The sequence below is a fragment of the Sciurus vulgaris genome (genome assembly GCF_902686455.1).
Source record: "Sciurus vulgaris genome assembly, chromosome: 1".
Taxonomy (NCBI): domain Eukaryota; kingdom Metazoa; phylum Chordata; class Mammalia; order Rodentia; family Sciuridae; genus Sciurus; species Sciurus vulgaris.
The window spans coordinates 147,728,983-147,755,748 of NC_136461.1; the positions used below are offsets into that span (position 1 = coordinate 147,728,983).

General features: G+C 37.1%; 1 long non-coding RNA gene across 1 annotated transcript; it reads right to left on the reverse strand.

Moving 5' to 3' along the window:
• Positions 1-608: 608 nt before the first annotated feature.
• On the reverse strand, positions 609-2,239 carry LOC306646882. The gene is made up of 2 exons (XR_013759996.1): positions 1,974-2,239; positions 609-1,886 (listed from the first exon to the last, which is right to left on the reverse strand). It is a non-coding gene; the product is annotated as an uncharacterized lncRNA (long non-coding RNA).
• Between the last annotated feature and the right edge of the window lie 24,527 nt (positions 2,240-26,766).

Below are 26,766 nucleotides of genomic sequence, written 5' to 3' on the forward strand. Positions count from 1 at the left end.
TTTCTACTAGCTGCTGCTCCGCTGTCTTTTCTTTCTGCTTGCCACTTCTGCTAGCTTCTGTGTTCTTCTTTCTACTAGCTGCTGTGCTCTTCCCTACTAGCTGCTGTGCTTGCTAGCTGCCATCGCTTTTCCCTACTAGCTGCTGCATATTTTTCTGTCTTGCTCCGCCTACGCTTATATCACCTCCAGGAGGTGGAGAGCAGGGCTACGCCTCTTATGCAAAGATTAGCAAGACGCTAGATGTCTGAGCAGGCACAATTAGGAGTGCTTGAGAACACATGCGCATACACTGTGTGCATGGATGATAAATCACCTGAGTGTGCTTATGTCAATTAACCTCCTCGCTGCCAATGTGGTCAACATGGCACAGCCCCCAACAAGGTTTGGGAAATTTTCTGATATTATTTCATTGAATAGATTGTTCATTCCTTTGGTTTGTATCTCTGTGCCTTCCTGAATCCCAATAATTCTTAAATTTGGTCTTTTCATGATGTCCCATAGTACTTGGAGATTCTGTTCATGATTTCTTACCATCTTCTCTCTGTTTGGGCAACTTTATTTCAAGATTAAATATTTTGTCTTCATTGTCTGAGGTTCTGTCTTCCAAGTGGTCTAGTCTGTTGGTGATGCTTTCCATTGAGTTTTTTATTTGGTTTATTGTCTCCTTCATTTCAAGGATTTCCATTTGGTTTTTTTTTTTTGAGAATCTCTATCTCTTTGTTGAAATGATCTTTTGCTTCCTGCAGGTGCTCTTTCAGCTTATTGGTATTATCATTCATTGCCTGCATTTGCTCTCTTATCTCATCCTTTGCTTTGCTAATCATCTTAATCATGTATAATCTGAAGTCCTTTTCTGACATTTCTTTTAACATACTGTCATTGGATTCTATTACTCTAGAATCTAGATTTGTTTGGATCATTTTCTTCCCTTGTTTTTTCATGTTGTTCATGTATCTTCCCCTCTAGCAGTGCAGATCTGGGGTATTGCAGATTTCCCCCTATAGGCTTATAGTGGCCCTATAGGTTTCCAAAACCCTTTCTTTAAGGGGAGATCAATGTTAGCAGTGCCCAAATCAGACACTATGCAATCCTAGACCAAATAGCCCCTATGGGGACAATAACAAAATTGTCATAATAAACAAAGTGAGTTCAAATATTATCTTTGGTAAAACAAACAGGTTTGCAATAAGGTCTGCAGTTTCTAAAGGAGGACAAAGAGGATGCAGAGGGATATAGAATGTGGCTGTTAATGGGATAAGAAAAGAATATACAGAAGTTCTAGAAAATAGAAAGGGTGAGAGTGTAATCAAAAGAAATCGGATGTTAGCATGCAAAAAAGGGAGAAAGAGACTCTGAGGGAACAGGTAAACAAAAGGAAAATAGAGCAAGAAAAGTAAAGAAATAAAAACTTAAATTTTTTTAAAAAGGAGAAAAAAGAAAATCTACTGTATAGCAGTCATATACTAATGAAACCTCCCAGTGTTCAGTAGCCTGATGCATGAGAGGTACCTGACAATGAGCTTCAAGCCTCCAGCAGGTGTCTCAGGATGGGATATGCCCCACCCAAAGATCGGAGCTATGGCTTCCAGGATTATCCAAGATGGCTGCTCTGGCTTCGAAATGTGTTGGCAAATGGGGAGCTGCAGCTCAGGGGTGGACGTGGTCAGCTGGAGGTCCTGGAGATGGCATGTAGTTGGTCCGGCAGGGGTCCTGGAGGTCCAGTGTGTTTGGTGTGGTTGTGGGATCCTGGAGGCCGGGTGCAATCAGTTGGTCTGGGGTCCCGGTGATAGGGCACAGTCAGTTGGTCTGAGGGTCCTGGCAGCAGGGAGCAGTCAGTCGATGTGAGGGCCCCAGAGGCAGGGAGTGATCGGTTGGGCTGAGGGATCCTGGAGATGGGGCTCAGTCAGTCTGGCCAGGGGTCCTACGGGGCCTGGCTGTTGTCTTATAATGGCGGCAGCCACATGTAATCAAACCTGCAGGTACTGTAACAGTGAACTTCCAGGCAGCAGCAGGCAGCTGGTGCTCCACTGGCGGTTGGTGATCAATTTGCTGACTGTTGTCGGACGATCGGGAGGTGAACCTCCATCGTTGGGTGATGGATAGGAGTAAGGCAGGCAATGGACAGGCGAGAGGCAGGCAAATGGTGGATGATAGATGCCTGACAGCGAGCAATCTGCTCTCAAAAAAGGCGTCGATATGCTGGCAGACTGCAGGTCATCACAGCAGACAAATGGGTAAACACCAGGGGATTGATAAGCAGCAAAAACTGCCTCACCGAGAAACAGATATCTTCTGCTTGAATTCAGCGTGAGGGAGCAACAAGGAATGCAGCCTCCCTCTAGTCCGCCATCTTGGATCTCCTGTAGTATAATTTTCTTGCTAGTTCTTTTCTGATGATTTAGTATATTTTGCTACAGTGTTTATAATGTCAGAACTGAGAATCCCACTTTCCCTGTAGGTCACACAGAGTGGGGTAATTGTACATCTGGCAATTGTGTTGCATACAAGAAGGTATGTGGGGCATAATGTGGGGCATACCCTCTGTGATTGCCCTTGCTCATGTAGCAACTGTGTAGATTCTAACAGGGTCTGGGAATGACCTATATTGAGATACTTCATAGGTGTGGTGCCCACAGTATTTGTGTCTATTTTTGTTCTTGTTGTCCATTAGTGAAATCTGAGGGTCCATCCTAGCCATTCCAACTTGGCATCTGGTAATTTGTTTGGGATTTTTGTTTCCCATTTTCTTTCTTTCTTTTTCTTTTTCTTTTTCTTTTCTGTTCTTTTTTTGTACCAGATATTGGCCCAGGGGTGCTTAACCATCGATTCACATCCCCAGCCTGTTTTATTTTTTATTTTGAGACGGATTCTTGCTATGTTGCTTAGGGTTACTCTAAGTTGCCGAGGTAGCTTTGAACTTGTGATCCTTCTGCCTCAGACTCCTGAGCTGTTGGGATTACAGGTGTGCTTTACCATACTTAAATGTTTCCTCTATTTTAATTAAAGTGTCATTGATGTTGAGTGTGGCTAGTTTATTTGGGGAGCAAGACACACTGTCTCTTGACTGGGTTTGGGGTGTAGCTCAGCAGTAGAGGGCTACCAGTTGAACTTGCAGTGTCCTAGTAGATTTTCAGCACCTCACAGGAGAGGGGTAAACAAACAGTAGCAACAATAGCACAAACAATATGCAGCACTAAAATAAATACCTGGTGCCTACTGTGATACCTACAACACTAACTGCCACAGAAGCAGGAATGGTAGGATTATCAATTGCCAACATAAACAATAATAAATAGCTGTGAACTAGATCTGGCATTAAAATCAACAGTAGTTGTCAATTATGCCATCCACAGTACTAATAATAACCACAATAACATGAATCATGGGGGCATAAGTTACATACACCAAACATTTCTAAAAAATTGTAAAAAGAAGACACAAAAAATTTAACCAGAAAACTTCTAGAATAAATGAATTCAGCAAAGTAGAAGTATATAAAATCAATACCCATATATCAAATGCCTTCCCATACATCAGTAATGAATCCACTGAAAGAGAAATTAGGAAAACTATCCAATTCCCAATAGCCTAAAAAAAATTTGGGTCTCAATATAACCAAAGAGGTGAAAGATGTCATCAATGGAAATTACAGAACACTAAAGAAATTAATTAAAGAAGACCTTAGAAGATAGATCAACCATGCTCTTGGATAGAGTAATAAATAAAAAAGAGTAAATTCAAATGCCACATTTCCCCCCAAAATTAAAATAAAAAGTAGTAAAAATATAGTTCATTAAGAGAAAACAAAATGTAATTAGGAGATAAAAGCTTAGAATATTAAAAAATATGAAGAGAGTGAAACCAAGAGATTAGTAAGTTTGGCTATAAAGAAGGAGAAGGGAAATAAAAACAATAAAAAGAGAAAAAGAAGAAGAGAATTTAACTATTAGAGGTAAACAAAAGACCTGACAAGAACAAGTTTAGAGGAGGAAAAGTTTATTTGGGGTTCACAGTTTCAGAGGTTTCTAGATGGCCGACTCCATTGCTCTGGCCCAGAGATGAGGGAGAACACTACAGCAAAAGAGTGTGGAGAAGGAAAGCAGCTTGGAACATCACACCAGTAAGCAGAGAGAGCTTTCCATTCACAGGGAAAAAATACATACCCTAAAGGTATGCCTTCAATGACCCACCTCCTCCAGTCACACCCTACCTGCCTATGGTCACCACCCAGTTAATCACTGTCAGTGAATTAATGCACTCATTAGGTTAAAACCCTCAAACCCAAATCATCTTCTAAACTTTCTGGCGTTTTCTTTAGGGAGACACCTAATATTTAAACCGTAACATCAACCCTCCACAGGGCCCACACAATCCACTCCTCATGAATGTGGCCTTCACAGGCTGAGTTCCCAAGTGTAATCTCTGAGAGTATTCATGCCACATGTGCAGTTTCCTGACCCTCTTCAGCTGGTAACTTGAACAACCAGACTTCAAGGGAAAGCAAGTTGAACTTCTCTCCATATCTCTGACATAAATCCCTGTGGGTGTAATCTTTACTGTGTCTCTTTCAATCATGTTCTGTTAGATACATTAAAGGCCACATAGTAGGCACTTACTGGAACACTATGTTAATATTTTGTATGAATTCCTGGGCTTCCACATCAGCAAACTACAATTGTGGTTTCCTTCAAGATGGCTCCTTGCCTCAGCTCTTGGCTTGCCAGTTGAGAAACACAGAGCACTTTACAAACACAAGTTTGCTGTATAGTCTCTGGTTCAGCTAAGTTCATATTGCTTTTCTACAGGATTTTCCATACCAAACTTGTCTGTTGTGTTTCTCTCCCTGTGTTATCCCTCCCCTCTGCAGTGAAACTGCTGTTGCTGCTATCACTGACTTGGCTCCAATGTACTCATTCGTGTCTTTGGTTCAGTGCACCCAAATTTATGGTATTCTAAGAATCTCTGACTGCCTATTATTGAATTTCAATGAATTCCCTCTTTCACCTTATTCACAATAAGGAGTACTCCCACTGCTCAAATCCCAAGCCACGGAGCAACCAGAAATGCAGTCTCCCTCTAATCTGCCATTTGAATCTCACTTTTTAGTTTTAGCTTTTTGGTAGATTTTTCAGTATTTCCTGTTTGCACAATCCTGCCTGTAATGGTTTGGATATGTGTCTCCCCAAAGTTATGTTAATGTAGTCCTGTGTTAATGTAGGAATATTTGAAGCTGAAATGATTGTATTATGAGAGCTATAACCTAATAATTCCACCCTAGTTTAAATGGGTTACCTGGATGGTAACTGTGGGCATGGTTGGAGGAGGTAGGTATTGGTGATACCACCAGTTATTGGTGATGAATTCTGCTTCCTCAAATGTTGAAGTTTGGACATTAGAGAAGCACACTGAGGCAAGCATATGAAGCAGGTTTCATTTACAGGTAGTAACACAGACTTCTCCCGGGAGGGAGAAGGGAGCCATGGCTGGTATTCTGGTATCCCAAGAAGTTAGAGCGCCCTGCCCTCTTATAGACTAAGTTTCCTTTGTTGTCCTGCTCTCTTCCTCCTTATCTCTGTCCTTCCTGCCTATGTGACTAGGCCCAGGAGATGCCTGTGAGATGGCAAAAAAGGTGAGAAGCAATGGGCAGGGGGAAGGGCCCAGTGGAGTGATTAGGCAGGGGCAATGCCCAAGGGGCATTAATTAGCAATTCCCTGCCTGCAACCTTTTGGGAGAGGTAGTACAGGCAGGTAACCTTGGTGATCAAAGGGCTCTGGAGACCTTGACAGTCCATTCTCCCAGGGGCGGTCTCCAATTTCCCAGACTCAGATGGCCTCCAGTTTCTCTATTTGACCCAGATTCCCTATTCTACACTAACTGCCTGTCCTCAGTTCTGGCTTCATTAGGGGTGTTCCCTGAAAGGGCTCATCTTCTCTGCTTCCCCACCACCATGAGCTGAGATCCTCCACTGTGCTCTTCAGCCATTTTGCTCCTTAAGCCTGGAGCAATGGAACCGATCAGCCATGAACTGGAACTCTGAAACCATAAGCAAAAATAAACTTTTCCTCCCCTAAGTTGTTCCTGTTAGGTACTCTGGTCACAGTGATGCAAAGCTCATCAGCATGCTGTTTTTCACAAATTAAGACAATTTCATCTTTTCCTTTTCAAACAGTATACCTTTTCTTGCATTATTTCAGTAGTATGACCCCCAGCACAATGTTGAACAGAAGTTAGAGCAGTCTTTACCTCGTTTCTGATCTTTTGGGGAAACTATTGTCTTCCCCTACTAAGCATGATGTTAACTGTAGGTTTTTTTGTACTATAGATGCTGTTTATCAGGTTGAGGAAGTTTTCTTTTAGTCCTAGTTTATGGAAATCTAAAATTTATGAATGGGTTGAGTTTTGGCAAATGTTTTTATGCATACTGAGATGTTTTCATGTCTTTTAAATTTCATTAGTATGGTAAATTGTATTGCTTTTTTTACATATATTGTACCAACCTTTCATTCTTGGGAAATCTCCCTTGGTCATGATGTATTATTTAATTTGCTTGTATTTTATTAAGATTTTTGTGTCCATGTACATGAAGAATATTGATCTTAGTTTCTTTTCTTGTAATTCTTTGTCTCAGATTAGTATTAAGACAGTCTTTTTTTACAAAATCAGTTGAGAAATGATCCTTTCCAGTTTCTCAGAGTTCTTTTTAAAGAATTGCTATTTCTTCCTTAAACATTTGAAAGTAAAGTTATATGGGCCTGGTATCTTATTTATAGGAAGAGTTTAATTCTGATTCAACTTCCTTAACTCATATAGGAATTATTCACATTTTCTCTCTTCTAGAATCACTTTTGGTAATTCATGCCGTTCAAGGAATTTGTCTACTTCATCTAGAACTTTTTTACCTAATAATTTTAATAATAATTTGTTATTTTAAGTGCCTGTAGATTTTAGTGGTTTTCCTCCTTTTAAGATGAATATTAGTAGTTTTCTTCTTTCCTTTTTTAGAGTTTCTTCAATTTTGTTGAACTTTTCAAATAACTAGCTTATATTTAATTGATTTTTCCCTTATGTTTACCTTTTATTTTATTATTTCCTACTTTTATCTTTATTATTTTTCCTTCTATCTAATTTGGGTTTAATTTGCTCTTTTTTTCCATTAACTTCTTAAATGAATGCTTAGATATCTGAGTTTTGAACCTTCTTCTTTTCTAATATAAGCATTTAAAGCTATATATTTTCTTAAATGTTGCTTTAATGATCCTACACAATTTGATATGTTGTGTTCTCATTTTTTTTAGTTCTAAATATTTCCCAAGTTTCCTTGTTATTTTGTCTTGATTTATTTATTATATTGAAATATATTTTTTAGTCTCCACATATTTTGGAATATTATAGATATGGTTGTAGTATTAGTTTCATTTTTAATTCCATTGTGACCCTGGAACATACTTTATTATTTTATTTTTGATGAATTTTTTAGAACTTATTTTGTGGCATTAAATTTATCGAGGTTTCTTTTGTGTTCTAGCATATGGTCTATGTTGGTGAATATGTTCCATGTGTATTTGAAATGATGAAATGATGGAGGGGTCTATGAGAATAAGTTGGGTTGCATTGATTGATAATGTTAAGTCTTTGTATCTTTTCTGATTTTTTTCTCTAACATTTCTATCAATTATGGTGAGAAGAGTGTTGAAATATATGACAATGTGGACTCATTTACTTCTTTGTTTTCAGTGTGACAGTTTTTGTTTTATGTATTTTAAAGTTCTGTTCTTAGGTAGGTACATATTTATGATTACTATATCTTCTTGATAAACTGACACCTTTATTATTATGAAAAGTTTCTCTTATTCCTAGTACTATTTCTACTTTTTGATATAAATATAGTCAACTGTCTAATTGTGTTTCATGGTGTATCTCTTTCCATGTTTTTTCTTTTAACTTATCAGTGTCTTTCATTTAATGTGAGTTTCTTGTTGATGACATATTGGAGCTAGCTTTTTATTCACTCTGACAGTGTCTGCATTTTATTTGGAGTTCTTAAATACTTTACATATAATAAAATTTTTCAATATATTTGGGTTTGAATCTGTTGTGCTTTTTCATTTTTTTGTTTGCTATTCTTATAAAGAATTAATAGATTTAATTTTAAATATAGTTTTGGATTTATAGAATAATTGAACTGGTAATACTGAGAATTCTATGTTCTCACTTCCCTTATATATCCATTTGTGGTACACATGTTACAATTAATGAATCAACATTAGTATATTATTATTAACTTTAGTCTATAATTTACATTAGGTTCACTCTGTGTGGTATGGTTCTGGGGGTATTTGATAAATACATAGCCACATGTGTCCACCATTACAGTTTCATACAAAATAGCTTCCCTAATCTGAAAATCCACTGTTTCACCCATTCATTCTTTTATCCCTCAAGTTAAAGCCTTGGAAACCATTGACATTTTCTATAGTTTTGTCCTTTACAAAATATCATATAGTTGGAATTATACAGTAGATGGCTTTTAAGACTGGCTTCTTCACTTAGAAATATAAATTTTAAGTTTCTCCATGTCTTTCTGCAGCTTCCTTTCTCATTTATTTTTATTACTTAGTAACATTCCATGGCATGGATGGAATAATATAACCATGATTTGCTTTTCCATTACCTATTTAAGGATATCTAGGTTGCTTCTGATTTTTGGAAATCATGAATAAATCTGCTATAGACATTCATGAGTAGAGTCTGATGTTGGCAGAAATATTTAGTTCAATTGTGTAAGGACCTATGTGTGTAATTGCTGAATTATGTGCTAAGATTGTGGTTATCTTTTTAAGAGAGAATCATTTTAGAATAGTTTCAGATTTACAGAAAAATTGAGTGATAGTACACAGTTCCCATGTAGTCTTGATGCAAAGTGATAGAGACAGAAGATGGGGAAAATGGAATGTCCTATATCCTTTCCCTTTTAATTATATCTTACATGATTAGAATGGTATGGCAGGTTTTGGGGAGGAAGATCACAGAGATGCCATTTTCATCAAAAAGTGACATCGTAAAGTGCCATTTTCATCACATCACTTCAAGGGTAAATACTACCAACACGATTTGTGACTGTGGATGTTGACTGATTACACGTCTGAAGTGTGTTTTCCAAGTTTCTCCACCCTAAAGACACTCTTTTTTTCTTGGTAAAAAATCCCCTTCTCTTACTGTATTCTTTGGCTGGAAATCATCATGTGCAGCCCACAGTAAAGAAGTGTGGATAGCCCATGCCTTAAAGGTAGAGTCTTTCCATAATTTATTTGAAATTTTTTTGCATGAGAGATTTATCTCTTCTCTCCACTTACTATTATAGTCAACCATTTGTTTATATTAGTATGGATTCATGAGTCTTTATTTCATACTTTGGGTTATAATCCAACATTGTTAATTTTGATTCCCAAATATTCCAGTTTTCAAATTTGGGAGATTTTTCAGTTGGTTCCTATGACCCTTTGATACACATTTATCAATTTTTTTCTTTATTTTTTATTAAACTCTTCATTTTGACATACTTTTAGATTCACATACAGTTGCAAGTATAATACAGAAACTTCCATATGCCTTTCATCCACTTTCTTCCATTAGTGACAACTTGCAAAACTTTAGTATTAGATCTCCATCAGGATACCAACATCAATACAGACGAGATTCAGCATGGTGGACACCACACCCTTATGCTGTCCTTTCATGACCACACATGCTTCCCTCCTTACTCACCTTGTTAACCCCTGATGACTACTAGCTATTCTCTATAATTTTAATTTTTAAATTTTAGGCATCTTATGTAAATGGAATCATACAATACATAACCTTTTGAGATTGACTTTTTTTAAATGTAACCTAATTCTTTGGTGATTCCTTTTGATTGCTGAGTAACATTCCATAGTTTGGATATACCACAGTTTGTTTAACCATTCTCTGGGCATCTGGGTTGTTTCTGGTTTGGAGATATAATAAATAAAGTTGTTATAAATGTCTGTGTCAGTTACACATTAGTTACTGCATTAAATTCTATAAACAGTGCATGACTAATACAGTTTATTTGTACCTTAACCAGAATTTCATGTTATTATTTCCTACTTTATTCATTTTAATAGGTGTGTAGTAATATCTTAATGTGGTTTGAATTTGCATTTCCCTAGTGGATAATAATGTTACACATCTTTTCATGTGCTATCTCTCTTTATTTATTTATTTTTTTAATATCTGTTTATGGCTTTCCCCCCGTGTTTTAATTGCATTGTTTGCTTTTTTTGCTGATGAGTTTTGAGAATTCTTATATTTTCTATATCCTTGTCCTTTGTTGGATATGCAGTTTGTAAATATTTCTCCCTCTCTATAGCTTTCCTTTATTCCTCTCAAAAGTTCATGAAGTTTTAAATTTTTATGAAGTGCAATTGAACAATTTTTTTCTTCAATGGATTGTCCTTTGGTTATTTAGTCTAAGAACACTTAGACTAAACTGATTTTTTGAAGCAATTATGAGATGTGAGTTTAGATGATTTCTTCTTTTCCATTATGAATGTCTAGTTGTTGCAGTACTATTTATTTTAGTGGCTATTTTTCTTTCCCTGAATTTCTTTCACAGTTTTAACAAATCATTTGGGTATATTTATGCTGGACTCTTGATGGGTTCTCTATTTTGTTCCATTCATCTTTGTGTCTATGTCTCTGCTAATCCTACCCTGTTGTGATTATATAAAATAAGTTTTGAAATTGAATAGACTGATTCCTTCCTTCTATTTTATGCTTATTATAAGATCTTGTATGAACTATTGTAGTTTTGTTTGCTGTTCCGTAATTTTTACAGTCTTTTCTGTATTTACAAATATTCTTATTAGGGTTTTGATAGGAATTTTGTTAAATCTGTATATCAGTTTGAAGAGAATTATCATTTTTGTTGAGTATTTCAATTCATGAACATGGTTTGCCTTTCTATTCAGATCTTCTTCATTTCAGGTTTTGCAGGTTTTAGATACAAGTTCTTTATATGTTTTTTCAGATTTGCATCTGAGAATTTTTTTTTTAGTGATTGTAAGTGGAATTGTATTTAATTTTGATGGGTACATATTTATTGGTAGTTTATAGAGACATGATTGACTTTTGTATGTTTATCTTATACTTTACAGTCTTGCTAAACTCACTTATTAGCTGTTATGGTTTAGATGTGTTGTCCTCCAAAAGCTTTCATGTGAGACAATGTAAGAATGTTTGGAGGAGAAATGATTGGGTTGTAGCCTTAACCGAGTCAGTGAATTAATCCCTGATGGGATTAACTGAGTGGTAACTAGAGGCAGTGGGGTGTGGCTGGAGGACTGGTTCATTGGGGGCGTGGCTATGGGTATATATTTTGTATCTGTAAAGTCTCTCTCTGTTTCCTGATCATCATGTGAGCTGCTTCCCTCTGCCAAACTCTTCTGCCATGATGTTCAGCCTCACCAGACTGAGGAATGAAACTGGTCTTCTATGGACTAAGACCTCTGAAACTGTGAGCCCTCAAATAAACCTTTCCTGGTTTACAATTTCCTGGTCAGGTCCTTTAGTCATAGCAGCAAAAAAGGTGACTAAAACATTAGTTTTAACAATCCTTCTATCTGTAAATAGGAGCAGTGTTTTTTTATTGGATCTGTATGCCTTTATTTCCTTTTCTTGTCTTTTTGCCCTAGCTAGAGTTTCAAGTACTATGCTGAATGATAGTGATGAGAGAGGATATTTTCCCCTTGTTTCCATCTAAGGGGAAAGCCATTTAGTTTATTACTGTTATGTATATTGCTAGCCCTTCCTTCCTCCCTCTCTCCCGTTCTTCCTTTTTCTTTAGGTGTTATCAGTTTTAGAAAGTTTTCCTGTATTCCTAGTTTCCTGAGGGTTATTTTTGTTTTGGCCATTGTTGGGTTTTGTTATTGTTGTTTTTCTTTTCTTTCTTTCTTTCTTTTTTTTTTTTGTATTATGAATGGATACTGAATTTATTATAATGATTTTTCCATAGATATTAAGATGCTTGGATGACACCCCCCTTTTATTAATATGGTAGATTACAGTGATTGATTTTCAAACATTGTCATTTGTTTTTGTTTGTTTTCTCCTTATTCTAAATGTCGATTTGTTCCCTCTGTGTGTGTGTGTGTGTGTGTGTGTGTGTGTGTGTGTGTGTGTGTGTTTGTGGTATTGGGGATGAAACCAGGATCTCATACATGCTAGATAAGCACTCTGTCATTGAGCTACACCCCAAGCCCGGTTTGTTCCCTTTTTCTTCTTTTTTTCTGCTTTAATTAAAAAAAAATATTATTTATTGTAAACAAATGGGATACATCTTGTTTCTCTGTTTGTACATGATGTAGAGGCATACCATTTGTGTAATCATACATTTACATAGGGTAATGGTTTTTGATTCATTCTGTTACTTTTTTTCTCCCCCCCACTCCTCCCACCCCTCTGTTCCCTCTATACAGTCCCTCCTTCCTCCATCCTTGCCCGCTTTCCACCCCCAGATGTGTCACCATCTGCTTATCAGTGAGATCATTCGTCCTTTGGTTTTTTGAGATTGGCTTATCTCACTTAGCACGGTGTTCTCCAATTTCATCCATTTGCCGGCATATGCCATAATTTTATTATTCTTTATGGCTGAGTAATATTCCATTGTGTATGTGTGTGTGTGTGTGTGTGTGTGTGTGTGTGTGTGTGTGTGTATATCACAGTTTCTTTATCTATTCATCAATTGAAGGGCATCTAGGTTGGTTCCACAATCTGGTTATTGTGAATTGAGCTGCTATGAACATTGATGTGGCTGTATCTCTGTAGTATGCTGATTTTAAGTCCTTTGGGTATAAGCCAAGGAGTGGGATAGCTGGGTCAAATGGTGGTTCCATTACAAGTTTTCTAAGGAATCTCCACACTGCTTTCCAGAGTGGCTGCACTAATTTGCAACCCCACCAGCAATGTATGAGTGGACCTTTTTCCCCACATCTTCTCCAACACCTATTGTTGCTTGTGTTCTTGATAATCGCCATTCTAATTGGGGTGAGATGGAATCTTAGGGTAGTTTTGATTTGCATTTCTCTTATTACTAGACATGTTGAACATTTTTCATACATCTGTTGATTGCTTGTACATCTTCTTCTGTGAAGTGTCTGTTCATTTCCTTAGCCCATTTGTTGATTGGATTATTTGTATTCTTGGTGTTGAGTTTTTTGAGTTCTTTATAGATTCTGGAAATTAGCGCTCTATCTGAAGTATGAGTGGCAAAGATATTCTCCCACTCTGTAGACTCTCTCTTCACATTACTGATAGTTTCCTTTGCTGAGAGAAAGCTTTTTAGTTTGAATCTATCCCAGTGGTTGATTCTAGCTTTTATTTCTTGTGCTATGGGAGTCCTGTTAAGGAAGTCTGATCCTAAACCAACAAGTTGAAGGTTTGGACCTACTTTTCCTTCTCTAAGATGCAGGGTCTCTGGTCTGATTCCGAGGTCCTTGATCCATTTTGAGTTGAGTTTTGTGCATGGTGAGAGATAGGGATTTAGTTCCATTCTGTTGCATATGGTTTTCCAGTTTTCCCAGCACCATTTGTTGAAGAGGCTATCTTTTCTCCATTGCATATTTTTGGCACCTTTGTCTAGTATGAGAAAATTGTATTTATTTGGGTTTGTGTCCACGTCCTCTATTCTGTACCATAGATCTACCTGTCTATTTTGGTACCAATACCATGCCATTTTTGTTTCTATTGCTTTGTAATAGAGTTGAAGATCTGGTATTGCGATACCCCCTGCTTCGCTCTTTCTACTGAGGATTGCTTTAGCTATTCTGGGTTTCTTATTCTTCCAGATGAATTTCATAATTGCTTGCTTGCTCTATTTCTGTAAGGTACATCATTGGGATTTTAATTGGAATTGCATTGAATCTGTATAGCACTTTTGGTATTATGGCCATTTTGACAATATTAATTCTGCCTATCCAAGAACATGGGAGATCTTTCCATCTTCTAAGGTTTTCTTTAATTTCTTTCTTTAGTGTTCTGTAGTTCTCATTGTAGAGGTCTTTCACCTCTTTTGTGAGATTGATTCCCTAGTATTTCATTTTTTCCAATGCTATTGTGAATGGGGTAGTTTTCCTAATTTCTCTTTCTGAAGATTCATCACTTATGTATAAAAATGCATTGGATTTATGAGCACTGATCTTGTAACCTGCTACTTTACTGAATTCACTTATGAGTTCTAAGAGTTTTCTGGTGGAATTTCCAGGTTCTTCTAAATATATAATCATGTCATCAGTGAACAGGGATAGTTTGAGTTCCTGTTTTCCAATTCATATCCCTTTAATTTCTTTGGTTTGTCTAATTGCTCTGGCTAGAGTCTCAAGAATGATATTGATTAGAAGTGGTGAAAGAGGGCATCCCTGCCTTGTTCCAGTTTTTAGGGAGAATGCTTTCAGTTTTTCATCATTTAGAATGATATTGGGGGCTGAGGAGATAGCTCAGTTGGTAGAGTGCTTGCCTTGGAAGCACAAGGCCATGGGTTCTTTCCCCCCCCCCCCCCCAAAAAAAAAAGAATGATGATATTGGCCATGGACTTAGTGTAGATGGCCTTTACAATGTTAAGGAATATTCCCACTACCCCAATTTTCTCTAGTGTTTTGAGCATGAAGGGATGCTGTATTTTATCGAATGCTTGTTCTGCATCTATTGAAATAATCATGTGATTCTTAGCTTTTAGTCTTTTGATATGGTGAATGACATTTATTGATTTCCAGATGTTGAACCAACCTTGCATCCCTGGGATAAAACCCACTTGATCGTGGTGCACTATCTTTTTAATATATTTTTGTATGTGATTTGCTAAAATTTTGTTGAGAATTTTTGCATCAATGTTCATTAAGGATATTGGTCTGAAATTTTCTTTCCTTGATGTGTCTCTGTCTGGTTTAGGTATCAGGGTGATATTGGCTTCATAGAATGAGTTTGGGAGGGTTCCCTCCTCTTCTGTTTTATGGAATACTTTGAGAAGTATTGGAATGAGCTCTTCTTAAAGTTTTGTAGAACTCGGCTGAGAACCCATCTGGTCCCGGACTTTTCTTTGTGGTAGGCTTTTGATGACCTCTTCTATTCATTGCTTGAAATTGATTTATTTAAGTTGGTATGTCCTCCTCGTTCAGTTTAGGTAATTCGTTATGTCTCTAGAAACTTGTTGATGTCTTCGAGGTTTTCTGTTTTGTTCGAGTATAGTTTTTCAAAATAGCTTCTAATTATGTTTTGTATATCACTCGTTTCTGTTGTGATATTTCCTTGTTCATTCCAAATTTTAGTAATTTGAGTTTTCTCCCTCTTTCTCTTTGTTAGTGTGGCTAAGGGTTTATCAATTTTGTTTATTTTTTCAAAGAACCAACTATTTATTTTGTTAATTTTTCCGATTGTTTCTTTTGTTTCAATTTCGTTGATTTCAGCTCTGATTTTAACTATTTCCTGTCTTCTACTACATTTGGTGTTGGTCTGCTCTTCTTTTCTAGGGCTTTGAGCTGTAGTGTTAAGTCGTTTATTTGTTGATTTCTACTTCTTTTGTTGAATGCGCCCCCATGAAATAAATCTTCCTCTAAGTACTGCTTTCATAGTGTCCCAGAGATTTTGATATGATGTGTGTTTGTTCTCGTTTACTTCTAAAAATTTTTTTATTTCCCTCCTGATGTCTTCCGTTATCCATTCATCATATAATAGCATATTATTTAATCTCCAGGTATTGGAGAAGTTTGTTTCTTATTATGTCATTTATTTCTAATTTCAATCCATTATGATCTGATAGAGTACAAGGTAGTATCTCTATCTTCTTGTATTTGCTAACAGTAGCTTTGTGGCATATGACATGGTCTATTTTAGAGAAGGATCCATGTGCTGCTGAGAAGAAAGTGTATTTGTTCTTTTTTGGATGGTATATTCTATATAAGTTGGTTAAGTCTAAATTGTTGATTGTGTTATTGAGATCTATGGTTTCTTTATTTAATTTTTGTTTGGCAATCTATCCAGCAGTGAGAGAGGTGTGTTCAAATTGCCTATTATTATTGTGTTGTGGTCTATTTGATTTCTGGAATTGAGAAAGGATTTGTTTGACGTACATGGATGAGCCAATGTTCGGGGCATAGATATTTATGATTGTTATGTCTTGCTGATTTATGGTTCCCTTAAGCAGTATGTAATGTCCTTCTTTATCCCTTCTGACTAGTTTTGGCTTGAAGTCCACATTATCTGAAATGAGGATAGATACTCCAGCTTTTTTGCTGTGTCCATGTGCATGGTATGTTTTTTCCCATCCTTTCACCTTTAGTCATTGGGTATCTCTTTCTATGAGATGAGTCTCTTGCAGGCAGCAAATTGTTGGATTTTTCTTTTTAATCCAATCTGCCAGTCTGTGTCTTTTGATTGATGAGTTCAGGCCATTAACATTCAGGGTTATTATTGTGATATGATTTGTATTCCTAGTCATTTGACTCATTTTTGTTTTTTGACATGATTTGGTTTCTCCTTTATTTGGCTATTCCTTTAGTCTAGTTCCTCCCGTTGATGATTTGCATCATTGTTTTTCATCTCTTCCTCATGGAGTATTTTGCTGAGAATGTTCTGCAATGCTGGCTTTCTTTTTGTAAATTCCTTTAGCTTTTGTTTATCATGGAAGGATCTTATTTCATCGTCAAATCTGAGAGTAAATTTTGCTGTGTATAAGATTCTTGGTTGGCATCCATTTTCTTTCAGGGCTTGGTAAATGTTGTTCCAGGCCCTTCTAGCTTTTGGGGTCTGGATTGAAAAATCTGCTGATATTCTCATTGGTTTCCCCTTGATTGTAATTTGATTTTTTGCTCTCATGGCCTTTAAAATTCTGTTTTATTTTGTATGTTAGGTATTTTCATAATAATGTGCCTTGGTGTGGGTCTGTTGTAATTTTGTGTATTTGGAGTCCTATAAGCCTCTTGTACTTGGTTTTCCATTTCATTCTTCAGATTTGGGAATTTTCTGATATTTATTTTATTGAATAGATTGTTCATTCCTTTGGTTTGTTTCTCTAAGCCTTCCTCAATCCCAATAATTCTTAAATTTGGCCTTTTCATGATATCCCATAATTCTTGTAGATTCTGTTCATGATTTCTTACCATCTTTTCTGTTTGGTCAATTTTGTTTTCAGGATTAAATATTTGTCTTCAGTTTCTGAGGTTCTGTCCTCCAGGTGTTCTATCCTATTGGTTATACTTTCTATGGAGTTTTTAACTTGGTTTATTGTTTCCTTCATTTCAAGGATTTCTGTTTTTTTTTTTTTTTTTTCAATATCTCTAACTCTTTATTGAAATGATCTCTTGCTTCCCGTATTTGCTCCATTAACTGTTGATTGGTGCGATCATTTAATGCCTGCATTTGCTCTTTCATCTCCTCCTCCCTTTCTGACATTTCTTCTGCTGTGCTGTCATTGGGTTTTATTGATATAGTATCTAGGTTTGTTTGGGACATTTTCTTCCCTAGTTTTCTCATATTGGTCAGATGTCAGTGGGACTTTTTGATATTGCAGAATTCTTCTATTGGCTTATAGTGTCCCTGTAGATTTCCAGTGTATCACCTTCCTGCCTTCAGTAGCCTGAAGTCTTGGAGGAACTTGATAATGCAGTGCTTTCAAGGAAAGCTGTCCCTAGCCCGCTACTGGTTCCAGGACTTGGAGCTGGCTCTGTGTGGAAAGGTCTCACTGGGGGGCCTGCTCTGAGAAGCTAGCCTGGAAAGGCGCTTCCCGCTGGAGGGGGCCGGGCTTCATGCTGCTTTGGGAAGTCCCTGGCTGCCCTGTCCTGGTACCTGAAGCATCCTCCGGGCAGGAACTCGCCGCCCTGGTTCAGGAACTTGATGCTTGGTTCTGTGCAGAAAGGCTCTCACTGGGGGGCCTGCTCCCAGATGCTGGAGAATCTGGCCCTGTGGGAGGAGCCCACCGCCAGAGTGCGCAGGGCTGCCTGGGGAAGACTCTAGCTGCTCTGCCCTACTCTAATAAGCCACCTGAATCCGGGCCTTCTGCCTGGGCAGCACTTCACCGGGTCGGGGAGACTCACCCCGTGGCTCTATTTTAGTCCGAGTCTCTCAATGCCTCCCCTTCTTGAATCCTGGGTTCTGGAGCGACTAGAGATGCAGTCACCCTCTAGCTCGCCATCTTGGATCGCCCCATGGAAAAAAACCAGTCTATGTCTTTTGATTGATGATTTCAGGCCATTAACATTCAGGATTATTATTGAGATATGATTTGTATTCCTAGTCATTTGACTCATTTTTTTTTTTGACATGACTTGGTTTCTCTATTTGGCTATTCCTTTAGGGTAGTTCCTCACTTTGCTGATTTACATCATTGTTTTTCATCTCTTCTTCATGGAATATTTTGCTGAGAATGTTCTGTAATGCTGGGTTTATTTTTGTAAATTCCTTTAGCTTTTGTTTATCATGGAAGGATTTTATTTTGTTGTCAAATCTGAAGGTAAGTTTTGCTGGGTATAAGATTCTTGATTGGCATCTGTTTTCTTTCAGAGCTTGAAAAATGTTGTTCCAGGCCCTTCTAGCTTTTAGGGTCCGGGTTTAAAAATCTTCTGATATTCTTATTGGTTTTCCCCCTGAATGTAATTTTGATTCTTTTCTCTCACAGCCTTAAAATTCTGTCTTTATTTTGTATGTTAGGTATTTTCATTATAATGTGCCTTGGTGTGGGTCTGTTGTAATTTTGTGTATTTGGAGTCTTATAACCCTCTTGTACTTGGTTTTCCATTTCATTCTTCAGATTTGGGAATTTTTCTGATATTATTTCACTGAATGGATTATTCATTCCTTTGGTTTGTTTCTCTGAGCCTTCCTTAATCCCAATAATTCTTAAATTTGGCCTTTCATCATGTCCCTAATTCTTGTAGATTCTGTTCATGATTTCTTACCATCTTCTCTGTTTGGTCAACTTTGTTTTTTAAGAGTACATATTTTGTCTTCAATGTCTGAGGTTCTGTCTTCCAGGTGTTCTATTCTATTGGATATGCTTTCTATGGAGTTTTTAATTTGTTTTATTGTTTCCTTCATTTCAAGGATTTCTGTTTTTTTTTTTTTCAGTGTCTCTAACTCTTCATTGAAATGATCTTTTGCTTCCTGTATTTGCTCTTTTAACTCTTGATTGGTGCGATCATTCAAAGCCTGCATTTGCTCTTTTATCTCATTGTTTGCTTCTCTCATCATTTTAATAATGTATATTCTAAACTCTCTTTCTGACATTTCTTCTGCCATGCTCTCATTGGATTTTATTGATGTAGCACCTAGTTTTGTTTGGAACATTTTCTTCCCTTGTTTTCTCATATTGGTCAGTTATCCACCCCTCTAGAAGTGAAACTCCAAGGTATTGCAGATTTTCTCTATTGACTTATAGTGTCCCTATAGATTTCCAATAACTCACCTCCTAGCCTCATTAGCCTGAAGTCTTGGAGGAATTTGATAATGCTGTGCTTCACAAGGAAGCTGCCCCTCTAGGGGTGGTGGCCTTCAGGTGGGGTATATTCCCTGCTAGTGGGCAGAGGCACCTCCACTTGTTCACTGATGGTCAGTTGAAAGGGGACCTAGACTGCAGGCTGGGGCATGGCCGGTCTGGGCCTGTGTCTCTGGTTCTACCGCCCTGGTGGGAAAGCCTCACCTGGCGGGGAATACTTACTCGGTGGGGAAGTCTTGCTGGGTAGCTCTCCTCTGAGAAGTTTCCTTCAGTCCAGAGCTACCACCTGGGCTGGGCAGCCCTCCTCTGCGACGTTCCCTGGGGACAGGAACTACCTCGTTGGTGGGGAAGCCTTGCCCTGGGCCGAAGCTTCTCACTGGGCGGCCCTTCTCCGAGAAGCTGCCTGCAGTTCGGTCCTGCCGCAGATCCTTGACCCTTGCTCTGCTCTGAAGCCTCTTGCTGAGTGGCCCCTCCTCCACAATGCTCCCTGTAGTCCGGGTTCACAGCTCCAGTGGGGGAGTCTTGCTGGGCAACTCTACTCCACAAAGTTCCCTGCTTCCGGGACTACCGCCCTGTCTGGGTAGCCTCGCCCAGTGGGAGAGACTCACCCGGCAGCTCTGAGCTGGTCCTGAGTCTCTCCATACCTCCTCTTCTTGACTCCTGAGTCCTGGAGTGACATGAAATGCAGTCACCCTCTAGTCCACCATCTTGAAAAACCTTTTTCTGCTTTCTTTAGAATGGGTATTTAAAATGTATTTTTCTTCAACATGGACTTATTTGCTCTTTCTTTCTCTCTCTAATTAATTGCATTAGGAATTAATATGGATTTTATACATTATCACCATCCACTTTCAAATAATATACCACTTCTTGGATAACATAAAAACCTATGACAGAATAATTCTATTTTCCTGTGTCATCCTTTGTATTACTGTTCCTATTCATTTTAGTTTTATATGATTATGAATTCTATAATAAACTATGATTTTTATCTCAATTATATTTTAAAGAACCAAAATAGGAAACATTCTCCATAAGTTACTCCAATAGTTACCATTTTTTAGTGATCTCCATTCTTTTGTGTTCCTCTATGGTTTTATCCTCTTTAGTTTGAAGACTTCCTTTAACACTTCCTATAGTGTAGGGTTTTCTCTTAATGCAATTGTCATAAAACAATCTATCCACATAGGAAGCATGTAATCTGACACATTTTGACACGTGTACACCTGTGAAACCATAGGAAACAAGATAGTATATTTTCATCACCCCCCCAAAGTTTTATCATGAATTTATATAATCTGTCTCTTCAGACCCTTGCCAACTCATACAAAAAGCAACTGATGCTCTGTATCCTGTTATGTAGATTAATTTACATTTTTTCAGAACTGAATTTATAAGGAAACATACAATAAATCCTTTAAAAAAACATGTAGTCTTCTACTCAGTATAATTGAGATTTATCCAAGTTGTACGTATTAATTGTTAACATTTTTAATGATCAGTAATATCCCATGGTTTGAATATAACAAAATGCATGGAATAACATTTGACTTGTACTCAGTTTTTGGCTTTCACAAATAGAGTTATTTTGAGCTTTTATGAATAAGCCATTATATACTTTCTTTTCTCTTGAGTAAATACCTATGAGTGGAATGACTGGGTCTTATGGGGGTTGTACATTTAACATTTTAAGAAACAAACTGTTTTAAAAAATGATGTATACATTTTTACATTCCTCCCAGAAATGCATGGGAGTTCCTATTTTCCCATGTCTTTGAAAACATTGTGGTCAGAGCTTTTAAATGCTATATAATAAATGTATAGAGACTTCTCATGATTTTAATTCGAATTATTTTTAATGATGAATGATGTTGAGTGTTTTTTGACATGCTTTTTGCTATCTATTTATTGTCTTCAGTAATTCATCTTTTTAGATAGTTCACCCATTTAAAAATACAGATTTTTAAAAATTATTGAGTTTTGAGAATTGTTTTTGTAGATTAGATATAAGTCCTTTATCAGATATGTTCTTTGCTGCAAAGGTTTTCACCCTATCTGTGGCTTGTCTTTTCATCTTATTAACAGTGGTCTTTTCTTTCTCTTTTTGGTACTGGGGATTAAACCCAGGGTGCTTAAACACTGAGCCACACCCTTAGCTCTTTTTTATTTTCTATTTTGAGACAGGGTCTTGCTAAGTTGCTTAGGGTCTTGCTAAGTTCCTGAGGCTGACTTTGAACTTGTGATCCTCCTGCCTCAGCCTCCTGAGCTGCTGGGGTTATAGGCATGCGCCACCACAGCCAGCCTTCACAGTGTTTTTTGGAGAGTAGACATTTTAATTTTGATGAAATTTAATTGATTGATTTGTTCTTTTATGGAATGTGCTTTTAATGTTATAGCTAAGAAATCTTCACCTAATTCAGGAATTGATTGGCAAACTGTGGCCTGGAACCCAAATCTGGCCTGCTATGTAGTTTTGAACCATCCAAAGGCTAAGAATTTTTTAGTCAAAATTTTTTTTGAGAAAATTGTAGATTCATGTGCAATTGTAACAAACAATATAGGGACATCTTCGTACATGTTTCCGTTTCTCCAAGTAGTAACAGTTTGCAAAACTATATTGAATGACATCACAATCAAGATACTTTGATACCTGCTACCAATCACAGTTTTACCTGTGCACATTCATGTGGCTAAGAATGACTTTTACACTTTTAAGTGGTTGGAAAAAAAAGCAAAAGAATAAAATTTCTTGATTGATGTGTATTATATGAAATTAACCTTTCAGTGTCCATAAGTCATATTTTATTGGAGCATAGTCACATTTGTTTATATATTTGTTTATATATTATCTATGGCTGCTTTTGCACTATAATATCAGAATGGAGAGGTTGTGACAGAGACCATATGTGTCAATCTCATTGCTTCCCAGTGCTGTTCAGTGACTATACATTGCAGTGATACAGTTATAACTCAGCAGCATTTTGCTTACCATGTATCATTGCCCCATGACATTTACTTTACTTTTTTTTTTTTTTTCCTTTTTTTTTTTTTTTTTTTATTGTAAACAAATGGGATACATTTTGTTTCTCTGTTTGTACATGGCGTAAAGGCATACCATTTGTGTAATCATAAATTTACATAGAGCAATGTTGTTTGATTCATTCTGTTATTTTTTCCCTTCCCCCCACCCCTCCCACCCCTCTTTACCCTCTATACAGTAGTTCCTTCCTCCATACTTGCCCCCCTCCCTAACCCTAACTCTAACCCTTCCCTCCCCCCCATTATGTGTCAACCTCCACTTATTAGCGATATCATTCGTCCTTTGGCTTTTTGAGATTGGCTTATCTCACTTAGCATGATATTCTCCAATTTCATCCATTTGCCTGCAAATGTCATAATTTTATCATTCTTTATGGCTGAGTAATATTCCATAGTATATATATACCACAGTTTCTTTATCCACTCATCAATTGAAGGGCATCTAGGTTGGTTCCACAGTCTGGCTATTGTGAATTGAGCAGCTATGAACATTGATGTGGCTGTATTTCTGTAGTATGCAGATTTTAAGTCCTTTGGGTATAGGCCAAGGAGTGGGATAGCTGGCTCAAATGGTGGTTCCATTCCAAGTTTTCTAAGGAATCTCCACACTGCTTTCCATAGTGGCTGCACTAATTTGCAGCCCCACCAGCAGTGTATGAGTGTACCTTTCTCCCCACATCCTCGCCAACACCTGTTGTTGCTCGTATTCTTGATAATCGCCATTCTAATTGGGGTGAGATGGAATCTTAGGGTGGTTTTGATTTGCATTTCTCTTATTACTAGAGATGTTGAACATTTTTCCATATGTTTGTTGATTGCTTGTAGATCTTCTTCTGTGAAGTGTCTATTCATTTCCTTAGCCCATTTGTTGACTGGACTGTTTGAATTCTTGGAGTAGAGTTTTTTTGAGTTCTTTATAGATTCTGGAGATTAGTGCTCTACCTGAAGTATGATTGGCAAAGATATTCTCCCACTCTGTAGGCTCTTTCTTCGCATTGCTGATAGTTTCCTTTGCTGAGAGAAAGCTTTTTAGTTTGAATCTATCCCAGTGGTTGATTCTAGCTTTTATTTCTTGTGCTATGGGAGTCCTGTTAAGGAAGTCTGGTCCTAGACCAACAAGGTGAAGATTTGGACCTACTTTTTCTTCTATAATCTGCAGGGTCTCTGGTCTGATTCCGAGGTCCTTAATCCATTTTGAGTTTAGTTTCGTGCATGGTGAGAGATATGGGTTTAGTTTCATTCTGTTGCATATGGATTTCCAATTCTCCCAGCACCATTTGTTGAAGAGGCTATCTTTTCTCCATTGCATATTTTTGGCCCCTTTGTCTAGTATGAGAAAATTGTATTTATTTGGGTTTGTGTCTGTGTCCTCTATTCTGTACCATTGATCTACCTTTCTATTTTGGTACCAATACCATGCCGTTTTTGTTACTATTGCTTTGTAGTAGAGTTGAAGATCTGGTATTGCAATATCCCCTGTTTCACTCTTCCTGCTAAGGATTGCTTTAGCTATTCTGGGTTTCTTATTCTTCCAGATGAATTTCATAATTGCCTGCTCTATTTCTGTAAGGTACGTCATTGGGATTTTAATTGGAATTGCATTGAATTTGTATAGCACTTTAGGTAGTATGGCCATTTTGACAATATTAATTCTTCCTATCCAAGAACATGGAAGATCTTTCCATCTTCTAAGGTGTTCTTTAATTTCTTTCTTTAGTGTTGTATAGTTCTCATTGTAGAGGTCTTTCACCTCTTTTGTGAGATTGATTCCCAAGTATTTTATTTTTTTCGAGGCTATTGTGAATGGGGTAGTTTTCCTAATTTCTCTTTCTGAAGATTCATCACTTATGTATAAAAATGCATTGGATTTATGGGCATTGATCTTGTAATCTGCTACTTTACTGAAATCACTTATGAGTTCTAAGAGTTTTCTGGTGGAATTTCCAGGTTCCTCTAAATATATAATCATGTCATCAGCGAACAGGGATAGTTTGAGTTCTTCTTTTCCAATTCGTATCCCTTTAATTTCTTTGGTTTGTCTAATTGCTCTGGCCAGAGTCTCAAGAACGATGTTGAATAGAAGTGGTGAAAGAGGGCATCCCTGCCTTGTTCCAGTTTTTAGGGGGAATGCTTTCAGTTTCTCACCATTTAGAATGATATTAGCCATGGGCTTAGCATAAATGGCCTTTACAATATTAAGGAATGTTCCCACTATCCCTATTTTTTCTAGTGTTTTGAGCATGAAGGGGTGCTGTATTTTATCAAATGCTTTTTCTGCATCTATTGAAATAATCATGTGATTCTTGACTTTAAGTCTATTAATATGGTGAATTACGTTTATTGATTTCCTGATGTTGAACCAACCTTGCATCCCTGGGATGAAACCCACTTGATCATGGTGCACTATCTTTTTAATATGTTTTTGTATGCGATTTGCTAAAATTTTGTTGAGAATTTTTGCGTCGATGTTCATTAAGGATATTGGTCTGAAATTTCTTTCCTTGATGAGTCTCTGTCTGGTTTAGGTATCAGTGTGATATTGGCTTCATAGAATGAGTTTGGGAGGGTTCCCTCCTCTTCTATTTTATGGAATACTTTGAGAAGTATTGGAATGAGCTCTTCCTTAAAGGTTTTGTAGAACTCGGCTGAGAACCCATCTGGTCCCGGACTTTTCTTTGTTGGTAGGCTTTTGATGACTTCTTCTATTTCAGTACTTGAAATTGGTCTATTTAAATTGTTTATGTCCTCCTCATTCAGTTTAGGCAATTCATATGTCTCTAGAAACCTGTTGATGTCTTCGAAATTCTCTATTTTGTTGGAGTATAGATTTTCAAAATAGCTTCTAATTATGTTTTGTATTTCCATCCTGTCTGTTGTGATATTTCCTTGTTCATTCCGAATTTTAGTGATTTGGGTTTTCTCTCATCTTCTCTTTGTTAGTGTGGCTAAAGGTTTATCAATTTTGTTTATTTTTTCGAAGAACCAACTATTTATTTTGTCAATTTTTTGTATTGTTTCTTTTGTTTCAATTTCATTGATTTCAGCTCTGAGTTTAACTATTTCCTGTCTTCTACTACTTTTGGTGCTGGTCTGTTCTTCTTTTTCTAAGGCTTTGAGCTGTAGTGTTAGGTCGTTTATTTGTTGAGTTTTACTTCTTTTATTAAATGCGCTCCATGAAATAAATTTCCCTCTAAATACTGCTTTCATAGTGTCCTAGAGATTTTGATATGATGTTTCTTTGTTCTCATTTACCTCTAAGAATTTTTTAATTTCCTTCCTAATATCTTCTGTTATCCATTCATCATATAATAGCATATTGTTTCATCTCCAGATGTTGGAATAGTTTCTGTGTTTTACTCTTTCATTTATTTCTAACTTCAATCCATTATGATCTGATAGAATACATGCTAGTGTCTCTATCTTCTTGTATTTGCTAACATTAGCTTTGTGGCATAATATATGGTCTATTTTAGAGAAGGATCCATGTGCTGCTGAGAAGAAAGTGTATTCACTCTTGGTTGGATGGAATATTCTATAAATGTCCGTTAAGTCTAAATTATTGATTGTGTTGTTGAGATCTATGGTTTCTTTGCTCAATTTTTGTCTGGAAGATCTGTCCAGTGGTGAGAGCGGCGTGTTAAAGTCTGAGGTTCTGTCTTCCAGGTGTTCTATCCTATTGGATATGGTTTCTATGGAGTTCTTAATTTGGTTTATTGTTTCCTTCATGTCAAGGATTTCTGTTTGGTTTTTTTTCAATATCTCTAACTCTTTATTGAAATGATCTTTTGCTTCCTGTATTTGCTCTTTTAACTGTCGATTGGTGCGATCAATCAATGCTTGCATTTGCTCTTTCATCTCATCATTCAATGCTTGCATTTGCTCTTTCATCTCCTCGTTTGCTTCTCTGATCATTTTAATTATGTACATTCTGAACTCCTTTTCTGTCATTTCTTCTGCCATGCTGTCATTGGGTTTTATTGATGTAACATCTAGATTTGTTTGCAGCATTTTCTTTCCTTGTTTTCTCATGTTGTTCAGATATCAGTGGACCGCTGAGATATTGCAGATTTCCTCTGTTGATTTACAATGACCCTGAAGATTTCTATATATATCCCCTCTTAGCCTTCAGTAGGCTGAAGTCTTGGAGGAGGTTGATAATGCGGTGCTCCACAAGGAAGCTGCCTCTCTAGGAGTGGTGGCCTTCAGGTGGGGTATATTCCCTGCTA